Source organism: Staurois parvus, unplaced genomic scaffold (assembly GCF_062004578.1).
Source record: "Staurois parvus isolate SC_StPar_1 unplaced genomic scaffold, SC_StPar_1.0 ptg000187l, whole genome shotgun sequence".
NCBI lineage: Eukaryota > Metazoa > Chordata > Amphibia > Anura > Ranidae > Staurois > Staurois parvus.
The window spans coordinates 2,210,012-2,226,769 of NW_028317983.1; the positions used below are offsets into that span (position 1 = coordinate 2,210,012).

The 16,758-nt window shown below is 43.2% G+C and overlaps 1 long non-coding RNA gene across 2 annotated transcripts in view; it reads right to left on the minus strand.

Annotated features, from left to right (window-relative positions):
• The window catches only part of LOC149462024 (uncharacterized), a 389,135-nt gene that overhangs the window by 306,072 nt on the left and 66,305 nt on the right, over positions 1 to 16,758 (minus strand). For both annotated transcript variants that reach the window (XR_016312724.1, XR_016312725.1), the window contains exon 2: positions 200 to 377. This is a non-coding gene — a long non-coding RNA (uncharacterized LOC149462024). The remainder of the gene's footprint in view (positions 1 to 199; positions 378 to 16,758) is intronic.

The following is a 16,758-nucleotide window of genomic DNA, read 5'->3' on the forward strand; positions in this document are numbered from 1 at the left end:
CCTGGTGGACCACCGTTCCTTATGCCCAGCCGAAGCCGGACATCCAGTACTTGGTCAGGGGGGTCTCCCGAAGAGAAAACCAAAGGAAGGAACCAAAAGGCCACACATCCTCCCCATAGACTTCAGGGCAGGCCCGAGGACCCACACCCTCCATCAAATATTAATTATCAGAACATAGTATGACTATATCGACACATACCGATAGTCCTGGTGATAGCGGGACAGTCCCCGCTGAGTGTAGCAGTGTCCTTGTTCTGCTGATGGAGTCCACATTTTTGGTTGAAGATCTCTTGCCATTCTTCTCTTCCAGTTTTTTTCTTATTGGGGCAAAACCAATGGTGTCTACGGTATATCCACTTTTAATGTGTCTGCCACATCTAAAAAAAGACAAAACTAACGTTAAAGCTGAACTTTTATCTGCTTCTTTTATGCTCATCTATTTGGCCTTCTCTGGTCCCCCCCCCCCTCTCCGTCATCAACTTGATACCATTTTTAAATAAAATCCTATTTTAGATTGGGGTCTCCAACCTTTTCAGTACGAGGGAGGCATCATTTATATTTCACAAAATCGTGCAGGTCAAAACAAAATTGGATTTATAAATTAATTAATACAATTTATATGGATTAATAGGTTTTACTTTAAACATTTTTTTATACTGATCAGCATGATATGATTTGGACGAGCAGAGAAAGAACTTCAGACAGGCAAAGCAAATACATTGCATATCCACTTGAGCCATTGATAAAGACCAAACAAGAACAAATTCAGTCTGCACTTTTGTCATCAGAGCCCCCCCCCCCCACATCAAGGTTCCCATCAGAATCCCCCTTTACATCAGTCACCCCATTAGAGTCCTTCCTTACATCAATGTCCCCATCAGAACCCGCCCTTACATTAGAGTCCTTCTTACATCAGTGTCTATCAGAGCTTCCCTTTCTATCGAGGTTTTCATCAGAATCACCCCTTACAGTTTCCCTACCAAAGCCCTCACCTACATCACTGTCCATATCAGAGCACCCCTCCCCCCCCTACACAGTTTCCCTATCAGAGCCCTCCCCTATATCACTGTCCATATCAGAGTTCCACCGCCCCCCCCTTGCGTCAGTGTCCATATCAGAGCCCCCCCCCCCTTGCATCAGTGTCCATATCAGAGTTCCCCCTTACATCAAAGTTCTCAGCAGAATCACCCCTTACATCAGTGTCCCTATCAGTGTACCCTCTTACATCGAGTCCCTCTTATATCAGTGCCCCTATCAGGTTCCCCCCTTAAAACAAGATTCCCATCAGAATTCTCCCTTACATAAGTGTCCCTATGAAAGTCCTCCCTTAAGGCAGTGTCCCCATCAGAGTCCCCACTTAGGTTGGGGTATATGGATCGAAATTGGTCAGTTCAGCAAGGACCAGCTGAATTTTGATTCATGTATGGACAGTATGGTTGTACACAAGTCGATCTATCAGTCAACTTCTGTACATGAGCCTGTTGGAAATGTTTCTCTCGATCAGTGCTGCCGGCTATAGTGCTGTGCTGATCATTGTATTCTGATGGCGGAGAAGTCTCCCCACTGTCAGAATACAATAGCTCAGCGGGAGGGATTCCCCCATCCACAATGAAAGTGTGGATGGAGGTATTGGGTCATTTTCCTTTCATTGATTCCACTGGTTGAATGACAAAAATGACTTATGTATGGCCAGCCTTTCATCAGAGTCCCCCTTACATCAGTGGCCCCATCAAAGTTCCCCGTACACTAATGTCCCTATCAGAGTTCCCCCTTACAATAATGTCCCCATCAGAGTCCCCCCTTACAGCAGTGTCCCCAATCAGAGTTCCCCCTTACAGCAGTGTCCCCAATCAGAGTTCCCCCTTACAGCAGTGTCCCCAATCAGAGTTCCCCCTTACATCAGTGTCTCCATCAGAGTTCCCCCTTACATCAGTGTCCCCATCAGAGTTCCCCCTTACATCAGTGTCCCCATCAGAGTTCCCCCTTACATTATTGTCCCCATCAGAGTCCCCTTACATCAATGTCCCCATTACATCAGTGTCCCCATCAGAATTCCCCCTTACATCAAGGTCCCCATCAGATTTCCTCTTACATTAATGTCCCCATCAGAGTTCCCCATTACATCAATGCCCCCATCAGAGTCCCCCTTACATCAATGTCCCCATCAGAGTCCCCCCTACATTAATGTCCCTTTTGCCTCTGTAGTTAGGCTAACAGAGGGTGGAGGAAATTCTGTCCCCCTTTGAATGATGGGGCAAGCTCCTCATTGCTTGCTAGTACCCAGACAGGGACTTGTGTTCTTGCACTGGAGACTGATAGGAGGTGAGGGAGGGGAAGCTTGTAGGGAGGGGAAAATTTGTAGTGGCCTGCGTGTGGCCCTCGGGCTGTAGTTTGCAGACATCAGCTGCACATCCTTGCCCTGGACCGGTTTTCTGATAGCAACAATGATGGACTATGTCTGCCCAATGTGTGTTGACATAACCACTTCCTGTCTCTACCAAGGGTGCAAAAAACAGGGTGACACAGGAACAAAACCTGGAGAATGCTGCACCCCAAAACATTTACATAAAGTAGTTGTTAAAAATGTTAGGCAGAGTAGCCCTTTTATGTGTGAAATAGAAAGAAATAGGAGGTCACTACGTTCGCTCGCATCTGACTGCCATTATCATCCATGACCAGCTTTAGGTATAGGAATGCTGCTTGAAAGACCATCAAATCCCTAAAGATCTCACACAGCCAGACAATTAATTAGAATGGAGCGCTGACCTTGACTTTACAAATCCTTTCCGGACACAGCGACAGTACAGACAACAGTAGCCCAAGAACATTAACTAAATCTAATTAAAGTGATGCTTTCTGCAGCTGGGATCTACTGAGAGCGGCCTCCCTCATTTTTCCTGGCACCATCAATCATTACGTCAGTAAGAAATGATCATCTTCCATACACTCAAGTAAAATAAATGGGTATGGAGGATTGTTAAAACCAACGTTATTTAAAGGATAGATAGATAGATAGATAGATAGATAGATAGATAGAGTGAAGGAAATAAGTATTTGATCCCCTGCTGATTTTGAACGTTTGCCCACTCACAAAGAGATGATCAGTCTAAAAATCGAATGTTAGAATGTTATGTGTATTGTAGGTGTATTGTAACACTGAGAGACAGAATAGCAACAAAAAATTCAAAAGAAATGCATGTCTAACAAATGATGCACTGATTTGCATGTTCATGAGGGAAATATGTATTTGATCCCCTATCATTCAGCAGGATTTCTGGCTTCATACAGGTAACAAGCTGAGAAGCAGTCTCTTAAAGGGAGTGCTGCTAATCTCATTTTGTTACCTGTATAAAAGACACCTGTCCACAGGAGAAATGTGGAGCACAGGACCACAGCAGTGGGCAAACATTCAAAATCTGCAGGGGATCAAATACTTATTTCCTTCACGATAGATAGATAGATAGATAGATAGATAGATAGATAGATAGATAGATAGGAAGGATAGATAGATAGGAAGGATAGATAGATAGGAAGGATAGATAGATAGGAAAGATAGATAGATAGATAGATAGATAGATAGATAGATAGATAGGATAGATAGATAGATAGGATAGATAGATAGGATAGATAGATAGGATAGATAGATAGGATAGATAGATAGGATGGATAGATAGATAGGAAGGATAGATAGATAGGAAGGATAGATAGATAGATAGATAGATAGATAGATAGATAGATAGATAGATAGATAGGATAGATAGATAGGATAGATAGATAGGATAGATAGATAGATAGATAGATAGATAGATAGATAGACAGACAGACAGACAGACAGACAGACAAACAGACAGAGAGACAGACAGACAGAGAGACAGACAGACAGACGGATAGATAGATAGATAGATAGATAGATAGATAGGATAGATAGGATAGACAGACAGACAGACAGACAGACAGATAGATAGATAAATATCCCCTAGTCTGTCCATGTGCATGAGGCCTTATTGAATTTGCTGTCTGTGCTGTAGTCTTTGGGGGAGATTTACTAAAACTGGAGCACTCAGAATCTGGTGTAACTGTGCATGGTAGCCGATCAGTTTCTGACTTCAGCTTCAATAAAGCTTTGAAAATAAAACCCGGCAGCTGATTGGTTTCTTTGCAGAGCTGCACGTGATCTTGTACTCTCCATTTTTAGTAAATCAACCCATTTATCATTTATGTTTTTGGCTGTGTGCAAGAAAATGTGTTACAATGTAACAACAGTCTTAGGTAGTATTGACTGAAGGAGTCTGGGGGACCCCCACATGTACAAACATAAAAACACACATCAAGGGTGTCTACGCAAGAAATGTTAACTGTGATACACGTTACATATTGCCGCACATTCTGGATCGTGATTCGTAGTTAACGCCACAACTGTAGGGACTTGTAAAGCGTCACCTATAGGGTACTGAAATTCCAGTTTTCCGGGACGCACGCAATTTTAAGCCTCGACAGGTTGGGTATCTCTTTCTCGCAGTAAAATATATGAGTTTTGCTACATCCAGTATGAATAGGCCCTCATTCCAAGGACAGAATCCTAAAATAAAGCACATCTAGCCTGTTTTGGCCTGCGTTCCTCCAGACGTTGTTGTTCAAAGGAAATCGTTAAGAAGCGTGAACATAACCTTTGCTAAAAAAAAAAGATTCACACAACAAAAGGATCGGCCTTACAGGGCGTTCGCCTCCCAGTGCCAGTAACTGCCAGGAATAAGGCTGGGCGAGGGCAAGAGGTCTTACCGCCAGGGTCTGAGCACCATTGTTCGAGCGTCTCCCTCTTTCCCTTTGGAATGGTGTCAGCGGTTGTTCCACCGAGGCTCTATTTCGAGCAGACGTTTGTTAGAGAAGATGATTAAATGGCTCTGGGGTGTCAATGGAGATAAAATAAGATGCTGGGGAAGGATATGACTTTACTATATAGTAGCTCGGTCTGCTATGTTTTATAGGGCAGCGTCTGTGAATCTGTTCAATGGGCATACTTATCACCCCAATATGTTATTTCTAAGAGCAGAAATATTCAGAGATAAAACAACGTTATAAATTCCTGGTTTAGGAGATGAGATACCACCAGATTAAAAATAGCTACCACCTAGGTTCTTCTGAAATCTGTGTGGCGTTATCATTCCTAGAGATGAATTTGGCATTAGCCATTGAAGGCTTGTGTCTACAGGTGGCAGGGGCAAAGGGGCTTTTTTTCCGTACTGTTATCAGCCATATACATTTTCAGTAGAAAACAGGGATCTCATTTAAAGTGTTATTATATCCAGGACCCTGCATTCACTATATCTGGTCTCCATGTCAGGGCAGGGTCACACACTGACTGACGACAACCACCACCCACAGACCGGAGTCCCTCAGGGCGCGGAGTCTAAGTCCCAGGCAGCCCTTCACCAGGGCCCCTGATGGTGGGGATGGACTTGACGCAGCCAGGAACCAGGTCGCGGCCCCTGAGACACCCCAGCTGCGGTAGTGGCCGCCTCCAATGGCGTGTGGCTGGTAGGGACCAGATAGACAAAGAGTAGTCGGGCAGGCCAGGTCGATAACAACGGGACAAACGGTACAGAACGGTAGACAAGAATAACAGGTCACAGGCCGGGTTCAGCAACGGAAGGTCAGATCAATGGAAAACGCAGAGAATGGTCAGTCAAAAGCCAAGTCAGATGCCAGGAAAGCCACGAGAGTATAAACAGAGCTATAGTCACACTAACACACAAGACACGAATGCAAAGGGCAAGTGCGGACAACAGGCTTATATGTGATCAACCACACCCCTCTGGGGGATGGACCGCAGAGGCCTGAAGGCATAAAAGACTCCCACCATGCTCTGCAGAAATCCAAGATGGATGCCAGCACATGGAGCAGCACAACCTCTGGGAAAAGGCAAGACCTTGACACTCCCACAGTACACAGAACATAGAAATGCAATTATTGCAGTAAATATAAATGGCTAAATACCTTTTCTCATTAGCAGTATATAGCAGTCTTGTGACTTCTATCAGTGTCCAGCAGAGCACTGGTTAAAGCTTGTAGAAGGAGTTTTCATTCTCCCCTTATTGTCCTATGAGGCTGCATGACCCCTTACCCTCTGTCTGGACAATGCTGATTGGCCCTGTGCTGATCACATGCACTTTTCCAAGGGAAAAAAAACTCTATAGCGGTACACACCAAACTGAGCATGTGCAGCTTGCCTCCAAGGCTCTGTTCTATCAGCAGATGGACTGGGGACAGTAGAAGAAAGCGAGGATCAGAGAAGACAGGATCAAACATCCTTTTTACACAATGCAGAGGATTAACCCCTTAGGTTCCACAGTTTGTATAACAAGCATGCTTTACTGCATAGACTGATTTTATGTTGTGGGTTTAATAACACTTCAAACTTATTTTAGATTGTAAGCTCCATGAGCAGGGCCCTCCTACTCATTCTGTATTGAACTGTATTGTAATCATACTGCCTCCCTTTAGATTGTAAATCTCTGCACAAACTGTTGGCACTATAAAAATCCTGTATAAGAATAATATTATATATTTAATTTATATTCGAATATCAGATGATGGGACAGAAATAATTCAGGATTAAAAGGGTGTTATTCTTCATGGTAAAGAAGAATAAGTCCTGTGCAATGCAAAAGGGGGGAGGAGGCATTTAAAGCAGAACTCCAGGTATGATTTGTATTGCATAATGACATTGGTCCAGCTTGGCACAATGTAAGTATGTATATCTCATACCTGAGGGGTTTCTAGGGAAGCTGAAAATCAATGTAGTAGTCAGAGTTACTAGTTATGGTAGTAATATTCCAGATCTAGTTTCCCCTCTGCACACTGAGCACAGTCGGGGCTCGCTCGGCACTCCCGCCATTCATAGACCCTATATTATTTTTTACTGAATACAAGGCGTGTTCTGATCGGATAAATGGAAATTGTGGTTTCACTGCCTCTCCTTGCCTTGTATTCATAAAAAAAAAAAAAAAAACCAACTGTGCTTCATGAATGGTGCACCCATGCTCCAAGCAAGCAAGCAACCCTCTGTGGTCAGGGTGCTGATGGGAAGCCGTCCAGCACAGGACCTGCAACATTGCATCTCTCACTGTAGTAGCACCAACTACTTTACAGCGTCTCCTTCAGCCCATCAGATATGTGATATGCCAAGTTGGACCAATGTAAGTATGCAATACAAAAAATGTCTGGACTTCAGCTTTCAGTAAACATGTTGCTTTGTTCTAACTCCCATCTGGGAGAGTTTCTTTCACTTCCTGTCCCAGATATAGAGCAGGAAGCAACAGGATATTGCTTCAAAGCGAGGGATTATCCTCTCTTAGACAGCCATCTCCTTAACAAATGTTACCATTTAAAGAACACCTGTTTTGTGACAACTAAACAATTTTTGATTTCTCGTCACTCTCTGTATTGGAGACAATGGTGACCGGGATTAATAGTGAGGGCAAATCTCCCCAGCGGGGACAAAGACAGTTATTAAAACCAGAGAGCTGTTCTAACAACTCACCAAACTAAAACGGGTTCAGTGCATCCCCATGCATGTCATTTGGGACACATTTCCTGCACAGACACAGCCACTTCCAATTTCACAGCTGCGTTGGTGCATGCTGGTCCCCAAATGTAGACAGCATTCATTTCAGAGACCTGTGCAGCACAGAAGTGGAAACCTTATGCTTTGGGCTGTTTCTCTGCTAAAGGTACAGGCCGACTTTGCCGCATTGAGGGGTCAATGGACGGGGCCATGTATTCTTCCCTCAGCAAGAACACTGAAGATGGGTCATGGATGGGTCTTCCAGCATGATAATGACCCATACCACCAAGGTAACAAAGGAGTGGCTCAAGAAGAAGCACATTAAGGTCATGGAGTGGCCCAGCAAATCTCCAGACCTTAATTCTATAATAAATTTATGGAGGGAGCTAAAATTTTGAGTTGCCAGTGACAGCCAACTGATCTTAGGGATTTAGAGAAGATCTGTAAAAAAAGAGTGGACCAAAATCCCTCCTGAGATGTGTGGAAACCTGGTAACCAACTACAAGAAACGTCTGACCTCTGTGCTTGCCAAAAGGGTTTCTCCACTAAGTCACGTTTTGCTTGGGGACCAAATACTTATTTCACTCACTGAACTGCAACTCAATTTATAACATTTGTATCGTGTTTTTTCAGAATTTTTTGTTGATATTCTGTCTCTATCATTTAAAATACACCTGTGATAAAAATATAGATCCTTCATTTCTTTGGAAGTGGACAAACTTACAAAATCTGCAGGGCATCAAATAATTATTTTCCCCACTGTAAGCAGCTACAGGACTGGGCCAAGGGGTAGGCAAAAGAGGTGGCCATCTTGGGCATTAAGCAGAAAATGGGTGCAAAAAGTCAGGGCCAGCAACATAAGTGGATTATGGTGAAACAGGAAGGCGCTTCTAAGTGCAGTATTGCAGGTCAAATTCAATAAAAAGCGGTTAAGAACACGTACAATGCGATAGTAAAAACAGGCTCTAATGTAATCCGTCATTAGCAGGGCTCTGTCCTTTAAGCGATGGAGCCACTGTGCCAGCCAGCAGCTGCAGGGGGAGCTTGAGGAGAGGTGTTAAAGATGGCCGCCACTCTGTTTGGACCGCTGGAACGCACGCTGTCCACGGACCGGAAGTGACGTGAGCATGCTCTCGTCACTCTTTAGAAGTGCTGCTCAGTACCGGTTTCCCTACACACGATCCATCATCAGCTGCCATACTTCCACAGCATCATCCACCGACGCGCCCTGCTACCCACCTTACATGGATTATGGTGGAGGGCTCTTTTGCCATTTTGTCTTGGGTACCAAAAAGCTTGTCCCACCACTGAGCATAATTAAATGGAACTGCCTGCTCCCAATCCCCCTGACTCATTGCTATGATAAACGATAAAATAGCCCTGAAATTAGGAGGAGCTCATCCAGGCACTGCAGCAATTACTGTGGAGGGCTCCTGCGGCAGCCTGACATGTGACCAGGCATTTGGTTGAGTGATCTCAGTGAACAGAAGGATTAGCGTTCAGATATCAGCACCCAAGTTCCTTCGGCTGAGAGCACATGATTGAATGCACAGGCATATGATCAGGTGACCGACTGCCATGGCAGGTTGGAGCAGTGTTTTGCAGTACAGGTAAGCTTTAAAAGGCTTTTTTAAATGGGATATTATAGAGTAGATAGACATTCTTTACATTTTATATTTTAATTATTGAAACACACAGTTCTGCTTTTCATCAGGAACATATGAATAAAATGTTGAAATAGGTAATTGGAACTGGCTGAGAATTCTTAAGAAACTGAGATTCAGAGACTAAACTATGTCCATTCATTTGCTGATCATGCTCTGTTCATGCAGACGACTTACCAGTGGAGTTAAATACATTTCTTATGATTCAACTTCTGGTTTTAAACGGAAGTCTGAAAAGATGCAAATCACCACTTTGGTGATTGAACTTAAAATGTATGTACACCAATGATGACGTTTCACTTATTTGTGATTAAAAATGGTCAATGCTGATTGAGAGAGTGAAGCTCCACTTTATGAACTGGCAAGTTGCATTATTTATCATTTTTGTTCTTGGGTTTAGATGTGCTTCAAAGTCCCACTAAACTAACTACCTCCTTCCCACCCTCCTCTAACTCATTCTAGTCCTCAGCTACATAGTTAGTCTGGCTGAAAAAAGACAAAAGTCCATCCAGTCCTCCCCCTCTTCACTTCCACCTTACCTGGTGATGGCAGATTCACTCACCTAAGGCAACCCATGGTTGAAGGAAAGAAAATCGCTTGATTCCCCCATCAGCACAGTTAGTGTTGATGGGGGCATCCCTCCCACAGTGCTATTGTGTTCTTCCAATGGGGAAGGGGGGTGTAGCAGGAAGGTGCCCCTGCCAGGAGAACACAATGATTATTGCTAGTGTCTATAGCCGACATGCTGGCTGTTGACCATTGATCAACTTGGGTACCATGAGCCTGCTCATAGAAGAATCGAATCTCAGTCCCTGCTGAACCAGCCAAGATTCAAACCATCTATGGCCAACTTTAGTAACTGGTCCAGGTCCCTAATGCTGGTGCAGGGGACCACTGATCCAGTGCTGCGACAGCACCCGAATATCACTGGTCCACTGCCACTTCTCTATGATGACATCATCCTCTTCTCTCTCCTGAAAGAACCCAGACAGCACAGGCATCCAATAGGAAGTGTCTATGTCTTACAGGCAGTGACATGGACACTCAAAGAAGGTCCCCTCCGGAAGGAAAAAGGAACAGAAGATGAGGGATAGCGGTGTCAGTTGATCACAGCTTCAGGTAAGTTAAAATGGGCATTTATTTTTTTTACTATAAGAAAGCATTTAAAAGGGGGGGGGGGGGAGTTGATGGAAGGGTGGGAATGGGGTCATTTTTTACCTGGCAAGGGGCTTTAAAGTAAACCTGTCTGAGGGAAGGGGCTTCCTAAATACCCTCCAATGCATTTACTACGGCTAATGCAAATGTATTTTCAGGTAAGTCAATATGGGCATTTATTTTTTTACTATAAGAGATCATTTAAAAGGGGGGGTTGATGGAGGGTGGGATTGGGGTCATTTTTTACCTGGAAAGGGGCTTTAAAAGTAAACCTGTCTGAGGGAAGGGGCTTGCTAAATACCTTCCAATGCCTTTATTACTGCCCCTGCAAACGTATTTACAACAAAATTCCCCCATGCGACAGCTTCCAAGCCCAAAGTGGGACACAGGTGGCTTATTCACCTCCATACATGAAGTAGCAGTGGTAGAAGTAAGTATGGACAGCCAAGGGTGCCTAGCACAGAGTCAGGATTTATAATTTTTTCTCTAACAGATCTACACCTGAATATTTACCTTCAAAACTTTATTTTTTAGTTTTGGATAGAGTAGAGAATGATTAGAAAAGCCTTGTGAGAAATGGTTAGAAAAGTCCTGATAGGAATGGCTTGAAAAGCCCTGATAGGAATGGTTAGGAAAGCCCTCAAAAGCATGGTTAGAAAATCCCTGATTGGAATGGTTAGAAAAGCCCAGAGAGGAATGGATAGCAAAGTCCTCAAAGGCATGGTTAGAAAATCCCTGAAAGGAATGGATAGAAAAGTCCACAAAGGCATGGTTATAAATTCGATGATCGGCATGGTTATAAATTCCATGATCGGCATGGTTATAAATTCCATGATCGGCATGGTTATAAATTCTATGATCGGAATGGTTAGAAAAGTTCTCAAAGGCATGGTTACAAAAGCCCTGATAGGAACGGTTAGAAACGTCTTCAAAGGAACGGTTGGAAAATCCAGATAGGAATGGTCACAAAAGTCCTCATAGGAATGGCTAGAAAAGCCCTAATAAGAGTGGTTAGAAAAGCCCTCAAAGGAATGGTTGGAAAAGTATTGATAGGTATGATTATAAAGGCCAACACATTTGGGTGCGCAACGCTCCCCTTCATCTGGGCTTAGATGATGGCAGTAATTGAGGTACACAGTTTACAACAAATTGCAAAATAAGAAGATAGGAAACGTGGGTTGGCTTGCTCTCCTGACCGCTTGTCATGTTTAATAAAGATTTATTAGATTTCCATTAGATCTGTAGTGCTCAGTTCCTTTCTCATATTCATTATATTATAAAGTAGAGAGGAAGAGCCATTAGAATCGGATGGAGGGGGTGGTCATTCACACTTTTACAGTTCTAAAAATATATTTTACTTGTTTTTTAAACTGTAGAATCGATGAAGTTGTACATATATGGACAAAAAGTTATTTATTTATTTGACAGGATAAAAAAATGTAGCATGTAAATACTGGCACTTAAAAGACATACCCTGCTAAATAAATACCATTGATCTCAGTGTTCCTTTTCCTTTCACAGTGCCTTCCCAGGACTTTACATCACTGAAGTGGAGCAGCACAAAGTCTGCTATAAACTTAATCGACCTCAGAGACTCCGCTGACTGCCTGCGTGCCAAACATTCTGAACAGAGCTGCCAGTTTACAGACACTTGGAAGATGTTCAGCAGATGACGGGGAAAGTAGCCACAGAAATTTCCTGGAAAAACGCACAGTCCAAAAGGACTCTGTAACTGGTTTCACAAGATGGGAGGATCCGTCTGATCTGAAATGACAGACCACGCAGCCCTTTAAACGCCCCTTTCCAGCAAGCCAACGTTCCTTTTTTTTTTTTTTTTTTATTTCGGAGAATTCTGGTCCTGCTTGGAAAAATCTCACTTTGGAAAAATATTCAACTAAAACATTTAAAGATCTCTGACTTGATAATACGAGGATATTACTGTATTAAAATGAGAAGCTGCTGAGATCACAGCACAAAACCATTTAAAGTGCATGTACTGTTAAGTTATTCTTTATAGAGAAGGGAATGGTAAAGCATTGTTAGGTTTTTTTTTTGGCAGTAGAAAAATTCATCTAGCACCAGAGCATAAACACCACAGGTAACTATTGCACTGTATTATTGCTAAAAGAACGAAAACAGCCAGCACTCCATGCCAGACTTGAAAAAAGATTGCGCTTATCATCTCTAAAGTAGCTACGTTACCAGCTAGTAGGTATGCATGGGAGGCAGAGCTGGATCGTCCACAAGGTAACCTAAGCAGGACTCCAGCTCCCAGTGGATGCCCAGGTGGCCGAGTTGCAACCTTCATTCCCCTGCAGTCAACCAAAGGGATAGCACAGTTACATAGTTAGTCTGGCTGAAAAAAAGACAAAAGTCCATCCAGTTCAACCATTAAAAAAAAACAAAAAAGTTATAATCCTATACCCACAGTTGATCCAGAGGAAGGAAAAAAAAACCCAGCAAAGCATGATCCAATTTGCTCCTGCTGGGAAAAAAATTCCTTCCTTCCTCAGAACTGTCATCGGCCGTGTCCGAGGTACGCAGTCGGTGATAGATCGCGCCGCTGTGCGGCTCTGCAGGCGCGCAAACTGCGCATGCCCGGGAGGACGCCATATGGCGTCCACCCAGAACGCTGAAGTATTTTGCTGGCCACCAAACGTCCATTGGCCGGGCGGCTAATGGTTAAGGTGGGCATAGATGGATTGAAATATAGGCAATTTGTTAGATTGATTTCGGTCAAACAAACGAGTTGGAAAACTTTTGTTGACCAGCTGTAGCTGTTTATCAGTGTATTCTGACAGCACCAGGTTCGGCTGTCAGAATACAATATCTTGGCAGGGGGGAATCCTCTATCCACCTAATTTTTGTGCCAGGGATTCCTCCATCTACCCCGTTGGCTGAATAAAAAGAAACTAAACATCTATGGCCAGCTTTAGACCAAAAACTTTCTGCATGTAATAGATTGCACCAGAAGTGGACCAAGAGCCTCAATAATTTCTAATTGCCTAGGGGTATACAAACAAGAGCTGAGCCAGGGGAGGACTGACCATTTGGAAACTTAGGCACTGCCCGAGGGCCCGAGGTCAGCAGGGGGCCCCATGAGATGCCCCTGGTACCTTTTTTATAGGCTTTTTTGAGTTTGGGCAAGGACACAGGGGCCCCATGATCCCCTATTGCACAGGGGCCCCATGAGTTGTCAGTCCATCCCTGGAGCTGACCATAGATGGATTTCGAACAAAAATTCCAGGGAAAATAATTTTCTAAGAAGGTTCATTAGTGGGGTCAAATCACCATTCATTTTTTACCACAGCGATGAGAAAATTCGAAGGAGCAGGATGGAAATTTTTTTTCAAATGAATGAATTTCTATAGGTTGTGTTTTTTGGTTCAGGAAAGTCCATTCATTCCAAAATCAAATGTTAAAAGCAAATTAAATCTTTCGAACGACAAACAACTTCCGATTGCCTAACACTGACGTACAAAGCTGTCCACCATACTGCCCCAAACTACATCACTGACCTAATATCCAAGTACCGCCCAGCACGCACACTCTGCTCCTCACAAGACCTCCTTCTCTCTAGTTCCCTGGTCTCCTCCTCCCATGCCCGCCTCCAGGACTTCTCCAGGGTGTCACCCATTCTCTGGAACTCCCTGCCCCAACCCATCAGATTATCACCTACTCTCCTCTCCTTTAGGCGCACCCTGAAAACCCATCTCTTCAGGGAAGCCTACCCCACCCCCTGCTAACTTGACCGACCTCCTCCACTCTTTCTACCACTCCATCCCCCACAGCTATCTCCTCCTGTGCCACCATCCCCTCCCTCCTAGATTGTAAACTCGAAAGAGCAGGGCCCTCAATCCCCTCATGTTTTGCATTGTATTGGTATTGTTCTGTCACATGTTCTGTCCCCCTTTGTAATGTACAGCGCTGAGCGAACTATTGGCGCTTTATAAATACTGTATAATAATAACTATTCTGAAAATGTTAATATGACCTTTCCTAAGAATTTTCGTTTGAAATGCTATCCATCTATGGCCAGCATTAGACTGCAAGCAGATCCTGATGGGAATACCTGATTTGTGTAATCCCAGGCTTAGAAGTAGGCGTTTCTAGGACATAATATTACTAGCAACCAGGAGGTTTTGCTCTTGACCAGCCCAGTGTACTTCAAGCATTTCCAGGATGTTAGCCATTGATAGATGGGCAATGTCCCCTGTATTTATTTCCACAATATATTTTTTCTTGTAATGGCAGTGTTCTTCTTAATATCTTCTTCCCCTTATCTTCAATGGTCCCTTTTCAGATAATGTGTATTAGCTGAAGTGTCTCAAGCCCTTTTCCAAAGCACAGAAATCCATGAGGATGACAAGGAGATAAGCTTATCCTAGCCCATATACAAAGATGCCTGAATCACGGACTTATCTGAAGAGCCATCATCAGACTCCCTGCAGGAAACCCATTGACACAGCCATTCACTCAACATAATAGAGGAGAGCTTCTTCATGAAATCCAAAGGATTACTGAACTCTGTAACTTGTGTACAAGAAACACACACAGAGCAGGATCTGATACCAGGGAAATGTTCTTCATGAGATGGAATTCCACCAATTATAAAGGAGAGAGGTCAATATTTTCGAGTCCGTGTCCTAAGGGGATGTTAAACCTTTGCAATGCCTCATTGCTTACATCCCTAAACATAGGTCTTTGGGGGATTCATCAAAAAGAGAAAATCTCAACTATGCCACCACAGCATGATGTAATTCTTCAGTTTCAGTAATAAACGTACTATGAATACACCTTTGTTTTTAGACAATTCTTTGTGTCTCCATCATTTTATTTCAGGGATATTTTTATGTGTTGCCTTTTGCCTTTGGGGGGTCAATCAACACAATAGCTGCCCAGTTAAAGTATTTGTTAACTTAATCAACCGAGTCTCAAACAAGCTTTAATATTGTTAATGTCGATGTAAAAGTTATTTTTAATATTTTAAAATTTGCAGCCTTCATGCCCTCTGGAAGATTTACTCCTCTTCATAACAAGGTCATTTTTTTGCTGTACGACGCTGCGCTCGTTTAATTGACACTTGCATGGTCATGCACCACTGGACACAAATGAAATTTAGATTTATTTTTTCAGGTACTTATATAGCACCATCAATTTACGCAGCGCTTTACTTATACTGTACATTGTACATCACATCAGTCCCTAACCCTCAAGGGGTGTACAATCTAAGGTCCCAAAGGTTACATTCATACATACACATACTAGGGACAATTTAGACAGGAGCCAATTAACCTACCAGCATGTCTTTGGAGTGTAGGAAGAAACCAGGGTAACCAGAAGAAACCCACGCAGGCACAGGGAGAACATGCATACTCCAGGCAGGTGGTTCTGTGGTTGGGATTTAAACCAACAACGCTAGTACTGCCAGGCAGAAGTCCTAACCATTTAGCCACTGTGCTGCATCATTTTTTTCACACAAATAGAGCTATCTTTTGGTGGTATTTGATCATCCCTGGGTTTTTTTATTTGTTGCACTATAAATAAAAAAGACAAAGTTTAAAAAAAAATGTTTTGTACTTTTTTTCTATAAAACATATCCATTAAGAACATAAAAAAAAATCTCCCATAAATTTACGCCAAAAATTATTCTGCTATGTCTTTGGCAAAAAAAAAATCCCAATACGTGTATATTAACTGGTTTGCGTGAAAGTTATAGCGTCTACAAATGGCGGTATATATACTGGAAGTTTTTTTTTTTTTTTTTTAAAGGTAATGGCAGTGATCAGTGACTTATAGCGTGACTGCGGTGGGCAATTTGACACTAACTGACACTTGGTGGGAACTGACTAACTGCCAGTGACGCTAATAAAAACCACTGACACTATACTAATGACACTGGGCAGGAAGGGGTTAACATCTGGGGTGATTAAAGGGTCAACTGTGTGATAGGGAGTGTGAATAATGTGTGCTGTGTTGTGTTGTACTAGGAGATGAGCTGGTTTTTATCTCTTCCTCTGTCAGCTGCTTCAGCAATCACCATAAATCGCTAGCCGGGACCCAGTGACTGACATTTTCTGGATCCAATGACAGAGCTACCAGGAAATGAGAAATCATATAAATCTATGTGATTTTGTGCAAAGAAACCGCCCTGCAGCAGCAAAATTGCTATAGGCAAGCCGGTAAGTGGAAACCACAAGCAGCCCTTTCAGCACACATTACATGGACATGGTCCGATCAGGGCTGTGGATAAGGGGGTACCACCTGTCCTCCTGTACGAGGCCCAGGCAGCTGGATGAATTGGATGTGGGCATGGAGGGTGATTGGCATGGAGGGTTATGGGTGCAATTACTGGAACAGATCCCCGATATGGCT